The following is a 15,562-nucleotide window of genomic DNA, read 5'->3' as shown; positions in this document are numbered from 1 at the left end:
AAAAAGGAGAAAGGCAGCAAACACACAAGGTGATCGATCACCTCCTTTCCCTCCTGCTTAGCAAATCTTACACTCAAACATCCAAAGGGATTAAAAAGCAGGAAGCCAAGGAATCATCAGAGCTGTAGATTCTATGCAGAAATATCCAGCTATCCCATCCAAACACTGCATGAATTCAGATTTCCAGCCTCAAGAAAAAAGTCAGGTATCCTGCAGGAATTTCTGCTGGCATTACTGAAACGTTCACGTTCAAAGCAGGATAACCATGAAGCAAGTAAGAAAAACAAAGCGATTCAGATATTCTGCCTAAGAGAAAACAAAGAGCATTTCTGATCCCTGTCTCACATGCAGAGGCAATAAAGGCACTGGTTTGACAAACACAGGTGGGTTTCTCACGCCTGGTGGATATCACATGCCAATGAAAGCAAATTGAATCAAGCAACTTGAGTTGTGCCTGTTACTAAAAGCTGCAAAACAAATTAGAAATACTTGAGAAACAAAAAGAGGTTTAGCCATACAGAGCTTGACTAGGTTTAATTTAGCCTGCTGAGAAGATGGGTAAATTAACCTCCCTGAGCTCCGGGATGCCACAGCTGGATTGCTACCTCTCCCTGGCATGCTTCATCAAAAGCTGTGCTAGGAACTTCTCATGGCAAGCACAGGTACATATATACTGCCTGATCTTATGTGTAACAGGTAAAATAATAACTGCTGCCACCTGTCTCTGCTCCCATGGGGTTAATAGCTTTCTCAGCCAGAGAAAGGCTGAGGTTGTAAAGTTTCCCTCCTTGGAGATCTTCAAAAGCTGCCTGGGTACAGTGCTGGGCACCCTGCCTGAGCAGAGAGCTCGACCACATGAGCTCCAAAGGTCCCTTCCAACCTCAAATATTCTGTGATGCTGAGATTTATTCCTCAGCATGCCATCTGGTCTAATCAAGGAGGCAGTGCCCTTTTCTTATACTGAAATAAGTCAGCATGGTTGCAGTGGTGACAGTTTGTTCTTAATTTCCCAGCAAATATCTGGAGTGCAGGTGTTTGCAGCGGTCATCCAGCTTTCCTTTAGAAATGTGCTGGACTTTAAAAGTGTACTGAGGCAAGTGTCAGGCCATGAAAGAGTTAAAAGTGTCTGGGGAGGAGACACAGAAAACTAATGATGCTTCATGAGTATTTATGAGAGTATTACATAACACTAATGCTTTTAGATATCACGTGGCATGTGAATGTAAGCATTTAAATTAATAGCAAATATAAGTTTCAATATGTTTTAATGCAGGTGATACATGTAATGTATGTGATAATACAAACGTTTATCACTGAGAATTTGTTTTCTTCCTCAGTGCCTTGTTTTAAGCTATCACAGTAGCACAAGCAAGCAGAGAAATCATCTTGATACAAAACCTATAAGGCCATGGCTTCATACCTGTTTATCCAGGACTAACCTGGCACTGGAAAGCCTTACAGTGTAGGAAGTACAATTTCTAAGGCATAAGAGCAGTCCTGTCATAGAATCATAGAGTCATAGAATGGTTTGGGTTGGACAGGACTTTTAAGCCTGTCTGGTTCCAGCCCCCTGCCATGGGCAGGGACACCTCCCAGCAGCCCAGGCTGCCCACAGCCCCATCCAGCCTGGCCTTGGGCACTGTCAGGGATGGGGCACCCACAGCTCCGTGGGGCAGCCTGCGCCAGAGCCTCACTGCCCTCTGAGTAAAGAATTTCTTCCTAATCACTACTTTCTTCTGTCCTACTTGCCCACCACTGCAGGGGAGGGCCCCCAAAGCCTGCCCATGGCAGAAGGATCTTGTCCTTGTTACACCCTCTGTCCTCTCTGCACTGAGGAGGAGTCTCATCCTGGTGGGATTGGAAACCTGGAGCAAGAGGTAGGAGAGAATGGGTGAGAGAGGCAACAGGGCTGTGGTGAATGCCAGAGCCCCTGTTAAATAACATTATCTGGTTTCTAAACTTTTTGGTGTTTAAGTAAATGCCAGGTAAGCCTGCTTCAGATCTCCTCAGGCCAAAAAGCCTGAAGCCCTGGTTTAAACTGGAACTAAAATAATGTGTTTTCAGAGCTACAAGCCTGAGACAGGAGAGCAAATGATGAGGTGATGATGGTGATCTGGTGAAGCCTTGGAGGAGACTGAATGACCCAGGTCTGCAACCACACCTGCAGGCAGACGAAGGATGCACGATTAACACCCCCTGATGTGATAAGCTGTGAAGGGAACTGTGCTGCTGCACTAATTCAAGGCACTATTTTCTGTGCCCAAAAATCTACAGTTCCTGATATGTGGTTTAGGGGACAGTCACAGCAGGAGGTTCCCCTGGCACCCTGGGACTGGTGAGCCCACATTTGTAGGTAAATACACCTACAGCTAGTGAGGTGTTTCTCTTCCTACAACTCCCATGTTATATTTGTCATTATTCTCCAACATATCTCAGTACCTGAGCCATAAAACAAGGACCAGATCTTGCCTGGAAGATTGAGATCAGATTTTCAGAACACTGGTTGCCTTACATTGAGCATTCATACAGCATCCACAAATGTGGGGCTGTGGTCTCAGCAGGCATCTCGTGGTTGACAGTCATACAAAAAAATCACAATAAACCAGAAGAGAGAAGTAAGATCAATTTTAGGATGTAGAGCTGCAGCTCTAATGTAGAAAAATTAGTTCAATGGAAACTCAGTTTCTTCACTGAACTCAGAATAAATAGCAGGCTTGGGAAAGAAAAAAAGAAAAAAAAAAAAAAAAAAGGAAGAAAAAAACTGTTAAAAGCACTTAAGCATTTTCATTTGGAGTTTTAGGCAGTGATGACATTAAATTGTGCAATCTTTTAAAAACAGTTATGTACACCCAAAACAGTGGTTATCCTGTAAGAAAATTAAAAATTCTACATTGCCTACAGCAAGAAACAGATAAAGAATATAAGTTTTTGTAATGACAAAGAATTTTTAAAACAAAATCATGAATCAGCTACTACAATATATTTAATATATTTAAGAAATCCTCTTTTAGCAAATAGCCATCAAGAACAATATTAACTTAAACAAAAAGTGTCCTAACTTTTGCAAATTCATTCTGAATTCAGTCACAATATGATTTTCACTACAAAAAAATAAAAGTGAATTACATTAATTTCAAACAGCTTTTTTTTTTTTTTTTTTTTTTTTTTTCTGGAATCAAGGAAATGCTTCAGAAATATTAGCACAGAAAAAAAAAAAAAAAAAAAGGTGATAAAACTGAATCAACTGACTCAGAAAATGATTATCAGCACCTTTTATTGTCCAAAGGGGTAAAACACAGTTCCCTTGACTGAATATTTTGGCCAGACTGGAGATGGGCAGCGCAGTCATTAGGCCAGGCAGCAATAACAACAATATTAACAGATAACTCATATTTATGTCAATTCACGCAGTGACTCAAGAAAACTCTAATATGATTCTCTTCTTTGCAAGTCAGTGTTGACATCAGTGCTGCGGTGGACAGCTTCCAAAGGGCACATAAACCAACTCACTTCCAAAAAAAAAGTCTCTCCTGAAATTTTGCCTGCAAAAAAAAATAAATGCAAGATTCTCTCTCACTGCCCTTTTATTCTGGAGAAACGGGGAGTGCTTCACATTTGCAGGACCTGCACAATAGCCCCCGAGGTCACAGTCTGGGATGCTGAAAAGCAATAAAAAATCAGAAGCCAAACTGTGCTCTGGTTTCAGCAGGTAAAGTGTTCTCCACTTCCATATGACAGCATGTATTAGAGCAAATTCAAGGGAGATGTCTGATCAAAGGATGCAGCCTGAAATAAATAAAAATTGCACTAGCCTTTTCTCCTCTGAGAAGTGGCAATTCAAAGCTTGCCTGAATGAAAACAACTTTTGATCTCTGTTGTCTGTCTGGGTTTGAACCGGTAGGTTTTCTGCAGAGCTTGCATTTAAGTTCTGTAGTGTTACTTTTGGAAGCAGGGAACATTTCTGGACTAATGGGGACAAATACAATACTTAATACAGAAAATAACTATATATAGCAATTATAGGAAATACTACAGGTCCATTACTTCCTGATGGAGATGTTAATATGAACCATTAAGCAACACATTGATTTAATGTTAGCAGAGTTCCTATTTTCAGTACTGCCATATAGCCAAAGATTGCTAAGAGATATCACAGCACTGAAAGGTTATTATAAGATGCTTTTAACATAGGCTTCTGCCAGAAATAGTGTTTAACATGAAATATGTTGTATCTTTTCTTTTTTTTTTAACATTGATTGTACTTGTCTGCAAGTTCTGTATTAATTCTAAGTTATTATGCATATAAACCATACTTTTTAAATGAACTCTCTTGTTTGTGATTACTGTGCATGGATTCATGAAGGACATTACAAATATATATTAACTGGTGCCTGTGTGGTTCTCTTAGTAGTCAATTTTAAAGCACTATGTTATTGAGCTATAAATTTTCCCATAACAGAAACTATGGGTTCTGAAAGGTTTCCTGTGGGACACTTTTAGCTTTTCCCTGATGAAGGTAATAAATTTGGTAAGTAATAGTCTAAATATGGTAAGTAATAGTCAGGAGAAGAATGCATTTGAGTAGAACTGCACTAGCAGGTCCCTTGTTTAACTTCAAAGACCCATTAGGTGTTACAGGATTCAGTCATACCTAGAGGTTCAAGTGTGACCTTCTCTCAGCCTAGCAGTCTTCAACCTTTCTGCCTCTCTGTTCCTCTCTGCCCGCTTTACCATCTGACCAAAGACACCAAGCCCTGCAGAGAGAATTCAGCCCCAGCCAATGGGTGAGCCCAACCACAGCTCCAATACTGTGCTGGTTTTGTGCTGCTACCCAAACCATACAGCCTGTCCTGTAAGCTGTGAAACTCAATGAGTGCCACCTACCACCACTGGGACTGTCTACTGCCCATGGCAAAAGGAAGCTGTCTGAAAACATCAAGCCACTTTAACTGTTGTTTTGTTTATTTTTATTTTTTTTCAATGCAAAACATTTCTGTTTTATATTTAATTGAAATCTCATTGATGTTTTCAAACCAACAAAACCCAAAGTAATGCTAAGTACAGATGAAACTTTTGCTACAAATCAAACAAAATGTTATCAGACCTCATCCAATTTATCTTTTTTTTTTTTTTTTCTGTTTACTGAACTTTTCAATTTGACCTTCCATTCATTCATTATACCTTTAGTGGTTTTGTTGCCAACAAACCCAAATATTGCAATTCCAATTTTCAGATCTGATTTAACCTGTACAGGAGGAACAGATTTCCAAAGGAAGAGATTATTGCTTGCACCAATAACAGATCAAAACTGTACTTTTTCAGAATATATAAATCACATCTGTGGTATTGCTTCTAAGGCTGTTCAGTGTACAACCTGGCCAATTAACTTGTCATGTCCAATCAAAAATAGAGGCCAGAAGGCAGATTTGAGCCCATCCACTGAGGAGCAAAGCTGAAATCCTCATGAAAGATCACTTAAGTGAGTGGGTCTGGAGCTTCCCACCCATTTTAGCTATTTCTTCACAACATGCACTGTTTCCATTTAGCTGTTGATTGGCATTTGCTGGCAGCTTCACTGGAACAGATCAGCAGAAGGTGAGATTTTTGAGGAAGGGTGAGAGACAAGTTAAATTAAAAATAACACTTGTATGAGCAATGAAAACCTTTCATCTTCCCTCATTGAATGTATGTTTTAAGATGTTAATAAATCTTAGTGAAAGTGTGAGCTTCAAGAAAATTATGTATTATAAGAACAAGCTTTAGAATAGTACGTGTGTATTAATATTGTCATTACTTGAACTGAAAAATCTGCAAAAGGCTGATTTGATAAATAAGTAAAGCAAGTACACTTACCCACAAGCACACATACTTGGGATATACTTATTTTCACTTCCACTTTCCAGATCTGTTACACACATTCCAAGTTATTTGACCTCAATGAATTCTGTCAAGAAGTACGCATGTCCTTAGCATCTGCATTAGCGAGGTGCTAGAAGTCATGGGCAGAGACAGAGCGTTCATGGTACAGTAATGAGAGTATGAAACTGTCTGGACTTCAAAGAGCTGCGACTCATTGAGCAATGACATAGCAAACTAGATGATATAAACCTTGGCTGACTTCGACATCTACATAGCAGTAATCTGTCTGACTATGTTAAAGCACCTAACTCAGGCAGATGAAACTCTCCTTTATATGCTCCTGTTTATAAAAATATAAGTAGGTGAATGTGTTTGAGCGAGTTATTTCACAGAAAATTCTGCATATTCCTCCTCCCTAGCTGTCTAAGCCCTTAATAAGACCATAAATATATTTATATATTCATATTTGCCAGGTGCTACCAGGGATAACAATTGGACAACACAATTCATTTCTATGCCACTATAAAAGACTGTTTTATTTAGAAGAAAATTATATCATTCTTATCTTTGTCAGTTGTCAGGTCTAAGGGGCTGATTCTACAACAGAGATGTTTTGGTGACAGTGTAATGGTCATGGGCAAAGTATGGTAAGGGAATCTTTCACTATCACAGCTTTTTGTGCATAAGACTTTGTACTCAACAGCGGATCGCTATCTTTGTATCTTCAGTTTGGCCCTGATCAGAAATATTAAGTTCACTTCTAAATCAGAAAACAAAAAGACAGTGTAATTTATATGAAAATACATTGCTATCACTTTAGCCCATGTTGGAGCCTGCCATGGACACAAAATTCCACCAAATTGTTAGTATTAGGTATAATTGATAGATGTGGGATCAAAATAGCTACCTTATTTGGGAGCTGTCAGGTCAGCAATGCCACTACTTATTATCTTAATATCCTAATGTAAGTCTCAGCAGCAGAGATTTCATACTTCTGGCCTGAACTTGGCACACACTCATTCCATTCCACAAATGCAAGGAACGACACTTGACTTCCTAGATCAGTAGGTAAGGACCTAGAAGTTCAATGAATTGGGCTATATATTTATTGGATTAACAATTCTGCAATGTCATTTTAAGAAATGCAGAGAAATGCTTCTGTGTTACTTGGCTTGATGCCTTGTTATTCACAAATACTAAATTCATGACCCTTTCACTTTAAGTGCTTTTTTTTTTTCAAGGCTTTTACTTCCTGCCTAAACTTTAAATCCATTCTGTTACCTCTGAGAACTGCACATTTAATTCTAACATCCCTTCTTGAATTTGCTTTGAACTCCTCAAAGTCAATGCTGCCTAGATAAGCAATCTCTTTCTATCCCAGTTTCTGAAAATAACAGATACACACTGTCTAGAATGAGTTTCTCTTGCATGTGTATGGAAATCACTTTGGAGTTTGCCAGATTTTGCTATGCTGTGCAGTGTCTCAGTTCACCATAAATCTCTAGGCTTTTAGCTTTACCATGCAGGAGTAGGATGCTTTTTATCAGTAATGAGTACAGTCAGGATGGGAATTGTTGTAGGATATGGCTTTGAACCGTTATAATAATAATACACAGGTCAGAACTGAACTTCTGGAGAGTGATAAGGGTCATTCTTTTATTCTCGACAAGGGGAAGGAGGCAAATTATGAGCTATGTTCAGAGCAAGGTTCTGGCTGACCATATGAGGTAATGAATAGTGCTAGAGGTTGTAAAAGAAAAGAAAAGAAAATAGCGTTTTCTTGATCAATCCATCAGTACATCAACATGTCAGGTCAAGTCATCTCCAGCAGCCAGGCCAGTGAGGCTGGAGATCATTGGAATTCACCCACTTTGATGCAAAAATTTGGAATATAAAGGATCATGCTTCAGTACTTCAGCTCTAGCTATAAGGAGTTGAGATGAATATGAAGCATGTGTGATTATAGCCAAACTTGCTAACTTCCAAATTGACTCTGAGCAATTGTTGGAGACAGGATGTTGGCTTTGGACAGACTGTGAACAATTCCCACGGTCTATTCTCCAAAGTGAAAATAAATGCTGAGCTGCACAGCAGCATTTTTCATCTTCAAAGTATTTAAACATCACAGTCTAAATTTGCTGTACTTGAAATCAATGACAAAGATCTTATGTTCTGTTGGAGCAGGATGGGGACCATTATCTGATAAATTTCCAAATTATTCTGCAAAGTAAGCCAAATCTTCAAAAACCATCTGGATGTGGTCCTGAGCAACTAGCAGTAGGTGGCCTTGACTGAGCAGGGGGTTTGGACCAGATGACCTCCACAGGTCTCTTTCAACCTCAGCCTTTCTGTGATTCTCCTGATGACTGCAAGAGCTTTTAGCACAGTCTTTCCTTTCCTGCTTGAAGATGCTTTTCCCCCAGATTCTGATATAATTCAGCTTGTTCTTGCTCCAGGGAAATTTTAGACTAGAACGAGGTCCTATAAGGCAGAAGTGAGCTTCATGAGCTCACCAGTGGAGAAACAAAGCTGTGCTCATCTCACTGTATCATGGATTGGCTAATTTGGGGGTTAGCTTTATCTTCAGAGTCCTGTTCACAGATATCAGCCTTATGCATGTGGATAGGGATTAATAAGCCATAATAACATATGAGGGGAGGCATATAATCATTTCTTCTGTACTGAAAGAGTGATAACCTCCATCAAAGCAAATAACAGCTCCAAAAGGGACCAGTTATTAACATGTCAGAAGAGCACAGAAGAAAAATGGGATTCGTTCATATTCACAGTCTGTTTCTGCAAACTCAGGTTATATGTATGCAGATCATAAAAACTCAGCTATCCTGTTTATAACCTCAGTTCTCTTCTTTCTGATTGTCTGGCTTCTACTGAACTCCCTGCCTTATATTTCCCATTTTATAGGAGATTTCCAAGCATGCTCTTCTGGCAAGTAACCATAGGTCAGCTATGAAATAGTGGTTTTGCATGAGATTCTCATGTACTTTCACTGGTCTCAAACTTAAACAGCTAGTCTCAGCAAGTAACCTTCCATACTGAGGATTATAACATCTAGCTTACATCCTCACTTTATATGACATTAATAACCCCTGTGTCAGTGCCTCCCTCTCTCCATCTGCTATAGAGGCAGCCTAGCTTGGACCAGATGATTTTTAGGTAGCTGAAGTTGGGTTAGACTAATCCCAATGTTTTAACACTCAGGGGTTTATAAATCTTCTTTCCATGCAGACTGCACATGTAACAGTTTATATCTTTTGTTCATTTTGCAAGCAAAGTGAGATTAGTCAGTTTTGAACTCAGCATGGCCAGTGAAGATTCAAATCCATCAGGGAATACTAAAAGTCGTATGGTCCTATCAAACTGTACCCAGAAAGCCTTTTTAAGGAGCAAATTGAAGCCTCCTCATATAGTGTCTGTGCAGAATAGGGAACATGATATGTCACTGCAGATATTTTAATACACCATGAGAATTCTAATAATTTCATCCAACAGAAATAAACACCAATCAGGGTAAATAAATGTTAGTGTTCTTCCATCCTCATCTTCAGACACACAAAAATGATCTGAAAAATACTGTGGGTTTTAGATAGTTCTTTTAAAAGATAAAAATAAAACAGACCAAAAAAAAAAAAGTGCTTATACCAGAGAGGTGAAGTTGCAAAACTGTCTAAATGGCCTGAGGTCAGTGAGAATAGTAGCAGACCAAGAGAAAGGGAGTAAAATAAAGCAAGCAGCAAAGGAGGCCTTGCTCATCATGTCTTTCACAACGTTATCATTTTCACAGCACAATGAACCCTTTAGAAATTTTGTCTTTCTATTATGCATCAACAGGAAAGTTAAAAAGCATTTTTATTAGCAATATGTCTCAGTGGTACACAGAGAGCAGCTAAAAGCTTCTTTGAACAGTAAAAAGACAAAGTTAAATGCCAAGTGCAAAATGTTTCCTGCAATACAGGGTTTTTCTACTACCCAAAGCCAAAGCCAAGCTCTAATGCTCCCTCATGCCAAGTCACCCATGCACACACACACACACACCCACTGAAATAAAGCATTAGGGCACAAACTACCATTGCTGTCTCTAGATTCTTCACCAAAATTATACAAATTTTTGGCTTCTCTGTTGTCACCTAGAATAGTTTTTGGAATATTTTTTTGGAACAGTTTTTGGAATAGGGCCTTTATGTTAATTCCAGAAGAAGGTTGCCAGTTTAGGTATAAGCTGTTTTCCATTCCCCTGGTGCTAAAAAAAATAATAATAAGCAGGACTAAGACAGACACACTGAGATGTCTTCACATTGCTGATAGTGAAGAATAAAGTTCTGTCCCAGTAGGAACATGGTTTAGTGGATGACATTGGTAGTAGGGTAATGGTTGGACCAGATGATCTTTTCCAAAATTAATGATTCCATGAAAAGAAGACTGATTCACATCTTCTATTCTATAATAGTGACTTAAATGGAGCTAGAATTCTGTGAACAAGAGGAAAGCATTTATCAGACTTGTTCCTGAAATGGAAATACCATCCTTGCATCCCCAGGGACGGTATTGTCACTGGAAAACCCCCAGCACACATTGGTAGAGGGCTGCCCAGGAAATCAAGCAGAAAAGTGAGTTCATAACTCAGACTTTATTTACACATTCTGTCGTGGTTTAACCCAGCCGGCAGCTAAACACCACGCAGCCGTTCGCTCACCCTCCCCCCTCCCTCTCTGGGACGGGGGAGAGAAATGGAGAGTGAAGCCCGTGAGTTGAGATAAAGACAGTTTAATAAGACAGGAAAATAATAATAACAAAATAATAATAACAATAATAATAATAATGATACAATGGTGATAATACGAAAGTAATAATAGTATGTACAAACAAGTGATGCACAATGCAATTGCTCACCACTCGCTGACCGATGCCCAGCCTAACCCCGAGCAGTCCGGCCCCCTCCCCCCAGCTAGCCACCCCTATATATTGTTTAGCATGACGTCAGATGGTATGGAATACCCCTTTGGCTAGTTTGGGTCACCTGTCCTGGGTCTGTCCCCTCCCAGCTCTTACTGCACCCCCAGCCTGCCCGTTGGCAGGACAGAGCAAAAGGCTGAGATGTCCTTGGCTTAGTATAAGCACTGCTCTGCAACAATTAAAGCATCGGGGTGTTATCAGCACTCTTCTCATCCTAAGCCAAAACACAGCATTCCACCAGCTACTAGGAAGAAAATTAATTCTGTGCTAACTGAAACCAGGACACATTCCAAGGAAGAATATATGAATTTCACCTGTGGAAGTTACACGGAAAAAAACAGTCATTCAAATGAAGTCTTTATTACATTGATATGATGCACATGGAGGAAGCAGCATAGGATGGGACAAAATACCCTTTTCAGCCTTTTCACTAACAATTTATTCTTGTGTCAAGGAATGCTCCTAACAACCGATGTGATAATGAACAAAAGCCAACACAAAAATTCCTCAAGAAAGTAGCATGTTTGCACTAGGGCATCTGCATTGTTATGTCTAGAAGATGACCTTCCTGCTCTGGATTATACCTTTCATTTTACGCAGTGCTGAAGGACTGAGGAATCTGAAGCAATGGTGGAGAATTTTTGCATTCACCTGTACTGTTCACACCACTCTTGTATTCTGATCACTCTTTCTATTTCTCCTTACCATAGAGAAGCACAGTTACAGAAAAAAGGCAAATAAGTTAACTGCAAAGTTCACTTGACAGAAGAGTATGGCCTTCTGGATCTCCATTCCTATAGAAATACAACTGGCCTCAGTAGTGTGAAAATCTCACTGTTTATGCCCATAGGTAAAGCATATTTGATAGAGATTTTCAAATAAATAATTTATTTTGCAATTGAATGGGTTACCTCAGAAAATAAATAAATAAATAAATAAATCAGTGAATAAGTTTGTTTCTCTTCAAATCTACATGTATTTTAGATGTTAAGAAGCACATTTTTAAGCAAATTGTATTTTAGTGTAAGTTTATTGTAATTTACTCTGCTCTTGTATGTCTTGTTTGTAAGGCATTTATTTAATACGTTAATCCCTTCATGTCTTAACATGCTTAAAAAATTGACAAGCTCCATGACCTAGTTCCATTTACAGGATGTAATGCTGTAATTCTAAAGTAGGAATTGTGATAGAAAACTTCATCAAGTTTTAAACGAGGAAATAAGTATTACAAGAGGAAGGACCAGATAAGTGCAATCAGAGATGGATGACTGGTACAAGTAACCAAAGTCAAGGAGTGAAACCTGAACTTTTCTTCAGAAATATTGCAATGTAACTTCAAATTTTCTAATCCCCAGAGGGGATGAGCTGCTGGAAAAAACACATAACTCCAGACAGTTCAAGCTTTCTAGACACTTGTAACAACTGAAAATCTGCTCCTGAAATCACAGATGCTCCAAAAAAAAAAAAATGGTTTTGAAACATCCCTCCCTGAATTCTTGCAAATGAATTAGCTTCTATTGACATGAAGATTTGGACACAGGGACTCGGGGGATCTCTTTGAGAATTTGTTGGAACAGTGCAACTAAATCCTAAGCACTCTTACCTTCTCTGCTAAGCTCAAAGCAGTTGCTCATTTTGAAGGCTAGCTAGGGTGGGAAGTCTGACACCTCTGTGGAGGTGTCTATAGCTAGGTGTTTACTCTTGTGGGAAGTGTCTAAGCTCCTTTTGTTGTCAGGGCAGATCTCAGCTCAGATGCTTAAACTTAGCTGTCTAGAGCCATCTGAGACACACAAGGATATCCAAGACTTCCCCACAGGTCTGATAGATATGTGAAAAGACCTGCAGAAGACTGGAGCCCATCTGGAGACTCTCCTCTTGCCCTCAGAACTGCTGCGTGGGAAGCTCAGACAAGCCTCTATCACAGTTGCTCACATGTAAGCATACATTATTGGTGCCTTCACCAGGAGATGCACCTCCTGCCCTCCTGCTGCACTGACATGAGGGCTGCAGGGCTGCTTCTCTCACAGTTTCTCACCCTTCTTTCCCAGCTGCTGTAGCACAGCAGGTGTTTTTTTCCCCTTTCTTCAATGCGCTCTCATAGAGGCCCAACCAACATCGCTCATGGCCCAGCTCTGGCCAGCGGCGGGTCTCTTTTGGAGCTGTCTTCAGCTGGCTCTGATCTGACATGGGGCACCTGCTGGGCTCTGCTCACAGAGGCCATCCCTGCAGACCCCGTGCCACCTAAGCCCAATACAACCAATGTAATATAATCTTAGGAATTCAGCCCTTAAATAGCTGAATTTAAGTGAGGTCTCTCCTAAATTTCAGTGAGACTAGCCCCACTCAACAGATCAACTGTTCATCCTGGTTTACATCAGTTGCATTCACTGATATTCCCTCAAGCCCACATAAACTAAGCAAAGCCTTTCCCTTACTCTGCTTATGACACATCTTCATCATGCAATGTTAAACATGTTAAACAGTACTATGAAATACCAAACCACTACTACATTATCTTAATTCCACTGTCAGGAGGTCATCCCCAAACTACTTATTTTGACTGAGATCCAGGTCAGCCCAGTTTCCTATCTAGGAGCAATTTTGAAAGGTGAATTTTTAGACTAGAAGTGAGTCAGAAACCCTTTGAACAATTGAGCAGTATAGACTATCACACATTGCTGCCCTGAAGCCTTTTAATTTTCTAATATAGATATGCCCTTGAGATGGACTGTGATCTATACCAGTCCCACAAGATCATAGCTGTGACCCCTACTCAAAAGTGGATGTTTACCTTGGAGTCTCTGGCAAGTACTGAAGAGGACTCAATGTATCTTCTTTCTTTTTATATGTTGTGCTGTAAAAGAAAATAAAGTTGTAAAGCTGTCACAGCTTGCTGAAGGAACACGTCAATAGCTGGCTCATTTTCAGCAAAACTTACTTCCTGGTATGCAATTAAAGAAAGAAAATGAATGCATTTCAAATGTCCTTTTTTTTTTTTTTTTTTAGAATTTCATAAGCAGCCTCAAATTGCAAGAGAGCTATGAAGTTTGTTTTCCTTATTTTGATATTCTAGTATATTCCATTCCACAATGGATTCTTTAGGTATTTTTCCCTCATCCTGTCCAAGTGAATTCCACTGTATAATTGAGATATATCTACCCCTAATCTGGAAATCTTCTTTCATCCAAAACTCTTAAACATTTGTCTGATATTAAATACTGAGGAATATGCACTGATTTGAGTAGAATTCTTTATATGTTTACAATTATAAGTGTGTTGAAATGCTTTGTTGAAAATAAGACAAAATCACCAGCACCAACTTTTTTGTCTGTGGACCATAATTCCACATTTTATCAAGGACCTTATTTTACCTCTGTTTATACTTCATATCAATTTATTTCCATCTTGCTATTCACAATCTTCGTGACATTATAAAAACCTGCTACCATCACACTTGAGAAGATATGCTTGCTGTTTCTCAGTATTATTAAGCATTATTATTTAGGCCAGGAAACTGATTTAAAAACAACAATTCCTTATCTTCTCCTAATAGTTCTGGATATCACTCAAGTCTTTCATGAATAAATAAGCAACACATTCTCAGTCTCTTGCTCTCGGGCAACAATCTTTCCTTTTGAGTAATACCACTCCAGCTGCTTTTCTATTGTGTCACAACTTGCAGCTGTCTTAATTTGCAGCAAAGCTGTGAAGTTCAAGCATAGACGATGCTCTGTCATTACTAATTTCCCTAACTGCTATGTCCACATGTTTCTTAAAATCCTCCAAGGATGGGGACTCTGCTACATCCTTGGGCAACCCATGCCAATGTTTGGCCACCCTCTCCATGAAGAATTCTTCCTCATGTCCAATCTAAACCTCCCTGGCACAATTTGAAACCATTTTCTTGTATCATTATCTCGTATCTCATATTTTCCTATCGCTTGTCACCTGAGAAAAGAGACCGACACTTTCCTTGCTGTAGCCTCCTCTCAGGTAGCTGTAGAGAGCCGTGAGGTCTCCCCTCAACCTCCTCCATACTAAACCACAGTTGATGCAGCCTCTTATTTTATTATGCCTTGCCTTATTGCAGCCTTGCATTTTATTATATGGAATCTCAGATTTATGATACTATTTAGTTACATTTTATTAAATACTATCCCATCTTATCTGAGAGCCCTGTAGTCAAGCAATTGCTCATAACAAGTTATCAAAAGATCAGATATGATCTATACATTATGAACTTACCAGACTAAAATTCATGCCTGGCCTTGTTGATCTGAATTTATGAAATTGCAGGCTGTGTTTTGGACACTCATAACTGTTGCCACAAGGAGTTACCAGTGGAATGTCACTTCTGCGACCAGTTGTTGACAGTATTGTAATAAAGACATTATTTCTTTATCAGAAAAGCAATATAAGCTTTTTTCTTTCTTTCTTTTTTTTTTTTTTTTTGAGTTGAACGCATGAATACTTTACTTGGATTAATATAACCATCTCTGCTCTCCTGCTTCTTTGAGGATTTTGTAATTATTCTTTTCCTAAGACTGTTGTAATGCAATTTGCTTTCACCTCCCTGGTATTTCTTTCTTAGGGGCTCGAAAGATCCAGCAGCAATTAGAATCAAAACATACCTTCATTGTTTTAAGCATTAAATAATTTTGCTCAGCTCTTTTACACCACTGTCATTCAAGAAGCACAAAGACTTTAGAAATTGTATCATCTCAGTTTAATT

The 15,562-nt window shown here is 39.2% G+C and overlaps 1 long non-coding RNA gene across 1 annotated transcript; it reads left to right on the top strand.

Moving 5' to 3' along the window:
• The first annotated feature begins 512 nt into the window (after positions 1-512).
• Positions 513-3,125, top strand: LOC106014989 (uncharacterized). Its single transcript, XR_001186725.5, has 3 exons — positions 513-662; positions 1,762-1,877; positions 2,065-3,125. It is a non-coding gene; the product is annotated as an uncharacterized lncRNA (long non-coding RNA).
• The last annotated feature ends 12,437 nt before the right edge of the window (positions 3,126-15,562 follow it).

This window comes from Anas platyrhynchos, chromosome 3 (genome assembly GCF_047663525.1).
Source record: "Anas platyrhynchos isolate ZD024472 breed Pekin duck chromosome 3, IASCAAS_PekinDuck_T2T, whole genome shotgun sequence".
Taxonomy (NCBI): domain Eukaryota; kingdom Metazoa; phylum Chordata; class Aves; order Anseriformes; family Anatidae; genus Anas; species Anas platyrhynchos.
The sequence above is the reverse complement of the archived record's forward strand: the minus strand, read 5'-3'. Positions and strand labels throughout refer to the sequence as shown.